We start from the raw sequence: 8,289 nt of genomic DNA on the forward strand, positions 1-8,289 counted from the left end.
GGCCAACAAGCTCCCAAAGGCCCGGCCTCGCCCCTGCTTCTGCCCCAGCTCGCCTGTGCCCCACAGGGTCCGGGGCGGCCTCACCTCCCAGGGCAGGGCCACCCGCGCGGGAAGGCCTCGCAAGGCCTGAGGGCCAGTCTCGGCTGGCCCGGGGCCGTCCAGCGCCCTCCCATCTCCCGGGGCTGCTCCCACTTTGCCAAAGCCGCCTGTGAGCGGCGGCCAAGAAAGCCGCGCGGTTCAGCCAGTACTAAGGAGGGGGAGGAAGGCACCCCAACCAGGCCGGGGGGGGGGCCCCGGGACCCGCCTCACGGTCCCAACCTGGACGCGCGGCCTGGACCCCACCGACGCACCCCTCCCCCCACCCCCGGGCGCCTCCCCAACTACAAAGCCCAGGCCTCACCCGCCGACTCCCCGACCTGCGCGCCCCCACCAGCGCCCCCTTACCTGGCTCGCGACGGCAGCAGAGGCGACAGCAAGCGGCGGGAGGCCGAGACCCCAGGCAGCCTTCCTCCTCCGGGAGCTGGTCCAGGAGCACCCAGCTCCCGCCCAGCTTCCTCACGTTCTGCGCGCGCCCCAGCGCCCCGGCGTCCCGGCGCCCGTGCGCGCGCGCGCACGCGCAGCTTTCAGCGCCCCTCCCCCTCCCGCCTGCCTGACAGCAGCATGGAGGCTTGGCTGCCACTCCAGCAGTAGGGATGCTGCGAGTGGGGCCGGGCAGTGGGCCGGTGGAGCTTCGGGCGGTGGGGCGGTGGGGCGGTGGGGCGGTGGGGCGAGCCCAGCCCGCGGCCAGGGCTGGCCGGGTCCCCAGCACCAACGCGGACCCCCACGCCCTCCTCCAGGGTCCCGGCCCCCAAGTAGGACCACCACGGGCCCAGGGCCAGGCCTCACCCCACCAGCCCCGCTACCACTGCTCGCCGACCCCCCACCCAGTCAATGCCTCCGCACCCCCTGCCACGCCCGGTCCCCGATCCACTGCACCCCCGAGACAAAGCTGCTTCTCCTCACACCCAAATCCCGCCCCAGGTCTGCGCCCCACTAGGTCCTAAGCTACAGCCCCTGTAAACCGCGATCACCCCTAGGGCCTCACCCCAGGTCCCCCCACCGTCCGCAGATACTCCCCTAACCCTTCACCGAGGAATAAGCCCCCACCCTCCAGCCAGGTCACTTCCGCTCCCAGCAACCCCTCCCCCTCACCCTGTCCGCCCTCATCGCCAGATCGCCGCACACCCGGAGTGCACCCCTACCCCAGATGACCCCCTCAGCCCTCTCCTCGCGAGAGCCGGGCGCTCCGGGCTCCGATCACCACCGCGACAGCCGCTAGACAGGGATGCCCCGGGCCCACGGCAGGCAAGCAGTCCTGGCTCCCAGGGGCGCGGCCCTGGCGGCCGGGTGGGCGGGGCTTGAGGCCATTCCAATTCCCTGCCCCACCCCCACGCCCCCATCCCACCCCGAAGCCCAATGCCTCCTCAGAGCCCATGGGATAGGTGGTCCCGAGCTGCACACCGCTCGCCAGTGGGCCTTGGCTACTTGATGCTGGTGCGGGGAGGGAGGGTGCAGCCTTAGCCCGGCCCTCGGCCCCCGGGATGGACAGCGGGCGGCAGTGGCAGTGGTAGTGGTAGTGGGGGTGGCGGCGTCGGCGGCGGAGGCGGGACAGGGCGGCTGTCCTGGGAGAGCAAGTCCACTTGCTCCCAATTCCCCCGCCGCCTGGCCTCTGCTGCCAGAGCTTCCTGGAAGGAGTTTCCCCCTGTCAGCCTGCCCCTGGGAGGCAGGCCGGCTATGGCCAGGGGGGCGGGGCGGCGGCAGTGGCAGCAGCAGAGCTGGAGATGGCAGGATTGGGGCTGACCCATACTACTAGCCAGGTACTTGCTCCCATTGCCCGCTGTCTCTGTCGCTGTCGCTGTCGCTGTCTCTGTCTCTGTCCCTGTCGCTGCCCCCGCCCCTGCACATTGACTGCACCACGCCCACCTCTCAGGAGCAGGATCACCTGAGGACAAGCCTCCAGGGACCCTGGGGCAGCAGAGACCGCCCCCAGAGCAGGCTGAGGGGGACACGCGAGGAAATGCACAGGATTGCCTTGGCAGCCCCCGCCCCACGCTGCCGCCCGCCCTCTCTGCAGCCGCCCCAGACCCCGCCACCACCACTGCCCCCTGAGCACACCGCGCCAGCATCCCGGGAGCCGGACAACACGGACATGTGCACCCAGTGAACCTGGCGTAGCACAGGGCGCCCCCTGAGCAAGCTGAGGGGTCACGAGAGGAAATCCACAGGCTTACCTGGGCAGCCCTCGCCACCGCTGCCGACCTCTCTGCAGCCTCCCCTTCCCCGCCCCGGGCCACCATCCCCTCAGCGCACCGCGCCTGCCTCCTGGGAGGCATCCAACACCTAGGCGTGCAGCCAGGGAACCTGGGTTATCAGAGTCCGACCCCAGGCCAGGCCAAGGGATCATGGGAGCAAATCCTCGGGCTTCTAGGGCAGCCCCGCCTCCTCTCTGCAGACCCTGACCGAACCTCCCCAGCCTCCCATGACCTGGCTGACAAGGAGACTTCAATCCCGCAAACCTGGGGTGGCAGAGGCTGTCCCCAGGCCAAGGAGAGGGGGAGATGGGAGGAAACTTACCAACTCGCCAGGGCAGCCCCCTTAGCCGCAGTGCCTCCGGCCCCTCCACCACTGACCTCTTTCACTGACCGCACCACGCCCGCTCCCAAGAGCAGGCTGATTAAATGGCTTGAGTCTGAGGAACGTGGGAGAGTGGCGGTCGCCCCCAGGCTAGGCCATTGGGGACATGGGAGAAAATCCTCTGGCTCACCAGGGGCACCCCAGTCCCCGGACCCTGTCCCCATCACTGTCCCCTGACTGCACTCCACCTGTAGTGAGTGTGTCTGTCCGTCTGCCTGCCTGCCTGCCTGCCTGCCTGCCTGCCTGCCTGCCTGCCTGCCTGGCTGTCTATCTATCTGTTGGAGGAGGGGAGAGGCTAGTCTATGTCTGTGTGTCTCTGTGTGTCTATGTAATGGAGGAAGAGGAGGCTAGTATGTCTATCTCTCGGCCTATCTATCTCTCTGACAATCTATCTAAGCAATGGAGGAGGCAGAGGAGGCTAGTGTGTTTGTCTATCTACCTAATTGAGGAGGAGAAGGAGTGTAGTGTGTGTGTGTGTGTGTGTGTGTGTAAGTGTGTGTGTGGGTCTGTCCATTTCTGTATGTGTCTATCTAATGGAGGAGGAGGTGGAGGAAGCTAGCGTGACTTTCCGTCTGTCTGTCTGCATACGCACCTAATGAAGTAGGAGGAGGCTACTATGTTCGTCTAAGTGTCTTTCTATTGGAGGAGGTGAGTGTGTCTGTCTCTCAGTCTGTCTGTGGGTTTCTTTACCTACTAGAAGAGGAGGCTAGTGTGTCTATCTACTTACCTACCTGATTGAGGAGGAAGAGGAGGCTGCTGTGTGTGTGTATCTCTCTGACAATCTATTTCATGGAGGAGGAGATTGGTGTGTCCATCTACCTACCTAACTGAGGAGTAGGAGGAGGCTTCTGTGTGTGTGTGTGTGTGTGTGTGTGTGTGTGTGTGTGTGTTGGTGTGTGCCTGTCTGTCTTTGTATGTATGTATCTGTGTACCTATGTAATGGAGGAGGAGGACGAGGTTAGTGTATCTATCTGTTAATAACAAAGAAAGAGACTAGCGTGTCTGCCTATTTATATGTCTGTCTCTCTGTGTATTGGAGGAAGCCTCCCGGGACTCCATTGACCTGGAGAGATGTCAGATGCCACCCTGAGGCAGAAGAAGGCGCCCAGAGAGCTGGCTGAGGGGGACTCGGGAGGAAATCCACAGGCTTGCCTGGGCAGCTCCCGTCCTTCGCTGCTGCCCTCTCTGCAGCCGCCCCGCCCCCTACCCCAATCCCGGCCCCTGGGCATACAGCGCCAGCATACGCAGAAATAAATTCAAAATGGCTTAGACACTTAAACGGAAGACAAGACACCACACACCTCTCGGTAGGAAACGTAGGCCAAACAGTATCCCACGTACACCTCACCCATTTTCTCCTAGGGTAGTCTCCCCAAGCAACAGAAAACTCAGCAAAAATACAAACACAAACGGGAGCAAACTGAATTCATCAGCTTTCGCACACCAAAGGAAACCAGAAGCAGAACTAAACCACGGCCTACGAAATAGGAGACAATCTTTGCCAAACATGAGACTGACTAGGGGTTCATTTCCACCATATCCAAACAGCTCATCCGACTCAACGGACAGAAGACGACCCAATCCAAAAATGGGCAGAAGACGACCTCAGGAAGCAATTCTCCAGCGAAGACCCACCAGCGACCAATGAGAGGCACATGACAAAACAGGCTCAAGGTTGCTCATTATCCGAGGAATACAAGGCAAAACTACAATGAGGTGGCATCTCGCCCCAGTTAGAGTGGCCACCATTCCAAAGCCCACACAGGATCAAGGCTACAGAGGCTGTGGAGAAAAGGGATCCCTCCTACACTGTCGGTGGGAATGTCGTTTGCTGCAGCCACTGTGCAAAACAGGAGGGAGGGTCCTCAAAAGACGGAAAATACACTGGTCAGAAGCTTTGGATCTCGGGGGGAGGCCAACAAGCTCCCAAAGGCCCGGCCTCGCCCCTGCTTCTGCCCCAGCTCGCCTGTGCCCCACAGGGTCCGGGGCGGCCTCACCTCCCAGGGCAGGGCCACCCGCGCGGGAAGGCCTCGCAAGGCCTGAGGGCCAGTCTCGGCTGGCCCGGGGCCGTCCAGCGCCCTCCCATCTCCCGGGGCTGCTCCCACTTTGCCAAAGCCGCCTGTGAGCGGCGGCCAAGAAAGCCGCGCGGTTCAGCCAGTACTAAGGAGGGGGAGGAAGGCACCCCAACCAGGCCGGGGGGGGGGGCCCCGGGACCCGCCTCACGATCCCAACCTGGACGCGCGGCCTGGACCCCACCGACGCACCCCTCCCCCCACCCCCGGGCGCCTCCCCAACTACAAAGCCCAGGCCTCACCCGCCGACTCCCCGACCTGCGCGCCCCCACCAGCGCCCCCTTACCTGGCTCGCGACGGCAGCAGAGGCGACAGCAAGCGGCGGGAGGCCGAGACCCCAGGCAGCCTTCCTCCTCCGGGAGCTGGTCCAGGAGCACCCAGCTCCCGCCCAGCTTCCTCACGTTCTGCGCGCGCCCCAGCGCCCCGGCGTCCCGTCGCCCGTGCGCGCGCGCGCACGCACAGCTTTCAGCGCCCCTCCCCCTCCCGCCTGCCTGACAGCAGCATGGAGGCTTGGCTGCCACTCCAGCAGTAGGGATGCTGCGAGTGGGGCCGGGCAGTGGGCCGGTGGAGCTTCGGGCGGTGGGGCGGTGGGGCGGTGGGGCGGTGGGGCGAGCCCAGCCCGCGGCCAGGGCTGGCCGGGTCCCCAACACCAACGCGGACCCCCACGCCCTCCTCCAGGGTCCCGACCCCCAAGTAGGACCACCACGGGCCCAGGGCCAGGGCTCACCCCACCAGCCCCACTACCAATGCTCGCCGACCCCCCACCCAGTCAATGCCTCCGCACCCCCTGCCACGCCCGGTCCCCGATCCACTGCACCCCCGAGACAAAGCTGCTTCTCCTCACACCCAAATCCCGCCCCAGGTCTGCGCCCCACTAGGTCCTAAGCTACAGCCCCTGTAAACCGCGATCACCCCTCAGGCCTCACCCCAGGTCCCCCCACCGTCCGGAGATACTCCCCTAACCCTTCACCGAGGAATGAGCCCCCACCCTTCAGCCGGGTCACTTCCGCTCCCAGCAACCCCTCCCCCTCACCCTGTCCGCCCTCATCGCCAGATCGCCGCACACCCGGAGTGCACCCCTACCCCAGATGACCCCCTCAGCCCTCTCCTCGCGAGAGCCGGGCGCTCCGGTCTCCGATCACCACCGCGACAGCCGCTAGACAGGGATGCCCCGGGCCCACGGCAGGCACGCAGTCCTGGCTCCCAGGGGCGCGGCCCCGGCGGCCGGGTGGGCGGGGCTTGAGGCCATTCCAATTCCCTGCCCCACCCCCACGCCCCCATCCCACCCCGAAGCCCAATGCCTCCTCAGAGCCCATGGGATAGGTGGTCCCGAGCTGCACACCGCTCGCCAGTGAGCCTTGGCTGCTTGATGCTGGTGCGGGGAGGGAGGGTGCAGCCTTAGCCCGGCCCTCGGCCCCCGGGATGGACAGCGGGCAGCGGTGGCAGTGGCAGTGGCAGTGGTAGTGGGGGTGGCGGCGTCGGCGGCGGATGCGGGACAGGGCGGCTGTCCTGGGAGAGCAAGTCCACTTGCTCCCACTTCCCCCGCCGCCTGGCCTCTGCTGCCAGAGCTTCCTGGAAGGAGTTTCCCCCTGTCAGCCTGCCCCTGGGAGGCAGGCAGGCTATGGCCAGGGGGGCGGGCTGGCGGCAGTAACACACAGGAGAAACAGTAAATCCAAGTTGTTAAGAGCCTGACCTGCGGGCAGACGCCGTAGTTTCAAGCCTGGCTTCACTGCTTACCAGGTGTTTAACAAGTTTTTTAACATCTTTGCAGCATGGATTTCCCATGTGTAAAATCACGTGTGTGGATATCTACCTTGTAGGATTATAAGGTAGATTTACGTTAATTAATATATTAAAATGCTTAGAATAGTGTCTGATATAAAGAAAGCATTCAATAAATATTATCTTTTGCTACTACAGAAGGTGTGCTCAATCCTGTGTTTGTGTGTTTGTGAGTGTGTGTATACACATACAGATATAAACAAGTATATACACACATATACATATATATCCACATACATATGTATTAGCATGACTTATATAATTATATATGTGTATGTGTGCATGATTTATAAAGCCTGTGTAAGCCTACTTTAAACCACATGAGATGGACAAGGCTCAAAATGGGCTGGAACATTTTTCCCCCATTACTTCCACTATAAACAATTCCGGGCTTTGGTGAGGTGTTTGTGTGTGGGTGTGTGTACGTGTGGGTGTGTTTTGGACAGCAACTCCTGTTTGGAATAGGGCCGGCCAGAACCCTGTTCTTCCTCAACCTGTCCCGGTAACAGTCCAATCCGGCAGGAACCTCGATCTGTTTCTTTCTTATCACAAATACAAACAAACCCCTTCAACAAGCTAGTATCATAGAGTGGCGTGCTTCATCACTAATCCGCCCTTTCTGCAGTCCTGACTCCAAGGGAAGAATGCCACCTACCCAACCATCCGCACCAGTCAGCCAGTCCTGCAAAGTGCGGCAATGCTCAACTCAGCCCGGGTCGGCTCCAAATCCCCTCCCTCTGATTATTCTTTGGCCTTAAAAAAATTTGCCACTATTCGGGCTGACAGGAAGTTATGCTCTCAGCACCCATACCTGGTAAACATTTCCGCATATTGTAGCCTTCCTGAGAAGCCAAATTTCGGAGTCCGCTCTCTGCGTGCGTTTTCCCTAATTGCGCTTGCACTTTTGGAATGCCCGGGTCTCTGCCGCTCACAGACAGCGGAAAACGCCGGTGCAAATTGCGTGGGGGCTGCTGCCCGGCCCGGCCCGGCCTGGTGGCTGCAGAAGCCAGCTCAGGTCCCCCCGGGAGGCTAACGTGCAGGATTGCACAGGAAGTCAGCCGGTGCTTCCAAACCCCTCTGCGACGCGCGACTCCGTCCCGGGCCTCCCGGGCGGGGCGGGGCAGGGCGGGACGGGGAGCGGAGGCCCCCCCTGCTGCACGGAGAAAGCCTGACAGGCATCACCGGCGCTCCTCTGTTCGGTCTCAGGTCGCCACGGCCTCGCCGATGCATGGGCTGCCGCGGCGCCTTTCCCGCGGGCGCAGCGCGGGAAGGGATGGGGTCGGGGGCGAGTGGGCTGAGCGTCGGGAGTGGCGCGCATCCGCGCGCTAGAGGCCCGGTTAGTGACACCGGCCGCTGAGCCCCTTCGGACGGGACCAACTCGGCATCGCGGACTGAGAAGGTCAGTCGGTGGCCTGTTTCCTAATGTGTATCTAGAAAGGCGCGCGGCAGGCCGGGTCGCCACAGGGAGGGCCGTGGCCAGAGGAGGGCAGCCGGGGGCGGGCCCGGCGCAGGCCGCCTGGCACGGTGGGCGGACCCGAGGCGGGGTGGCCGCCGCCGCAGTTGCCTGCAGCCACGCTCCGGAAGGCGGGCGGCGGTGCATGGCCCCGACGGGAGGTGCGCGTCCCGGACCTGGAGCTCCGCGCGCCTCCTGAGCGCTGCAGCCGCCTCTGCGCTGCTAGTCCTAGGCACTCCGGCCGCCGTCCCGCGGACAGGACTGCGTAGCCTCCTCTTGGGCTGGGATTTGCTTGGAAGTCTTCTTCCT

This window comes from Vicugna pacos, unplaced genomic scaffold (genome assembly GCF_048564905.1).
Source record: "Vicugna pacos unplaced genomic scaffold, VicPac4 scaffold_21, whole genome shotgun sequence".
Classification (NCBI taxonomy): Eukaryota; Metazoa; Chordata; class Mammalia; order Artiodactyla; family Camelidae; genus Vicugna; species Vicugna pacos.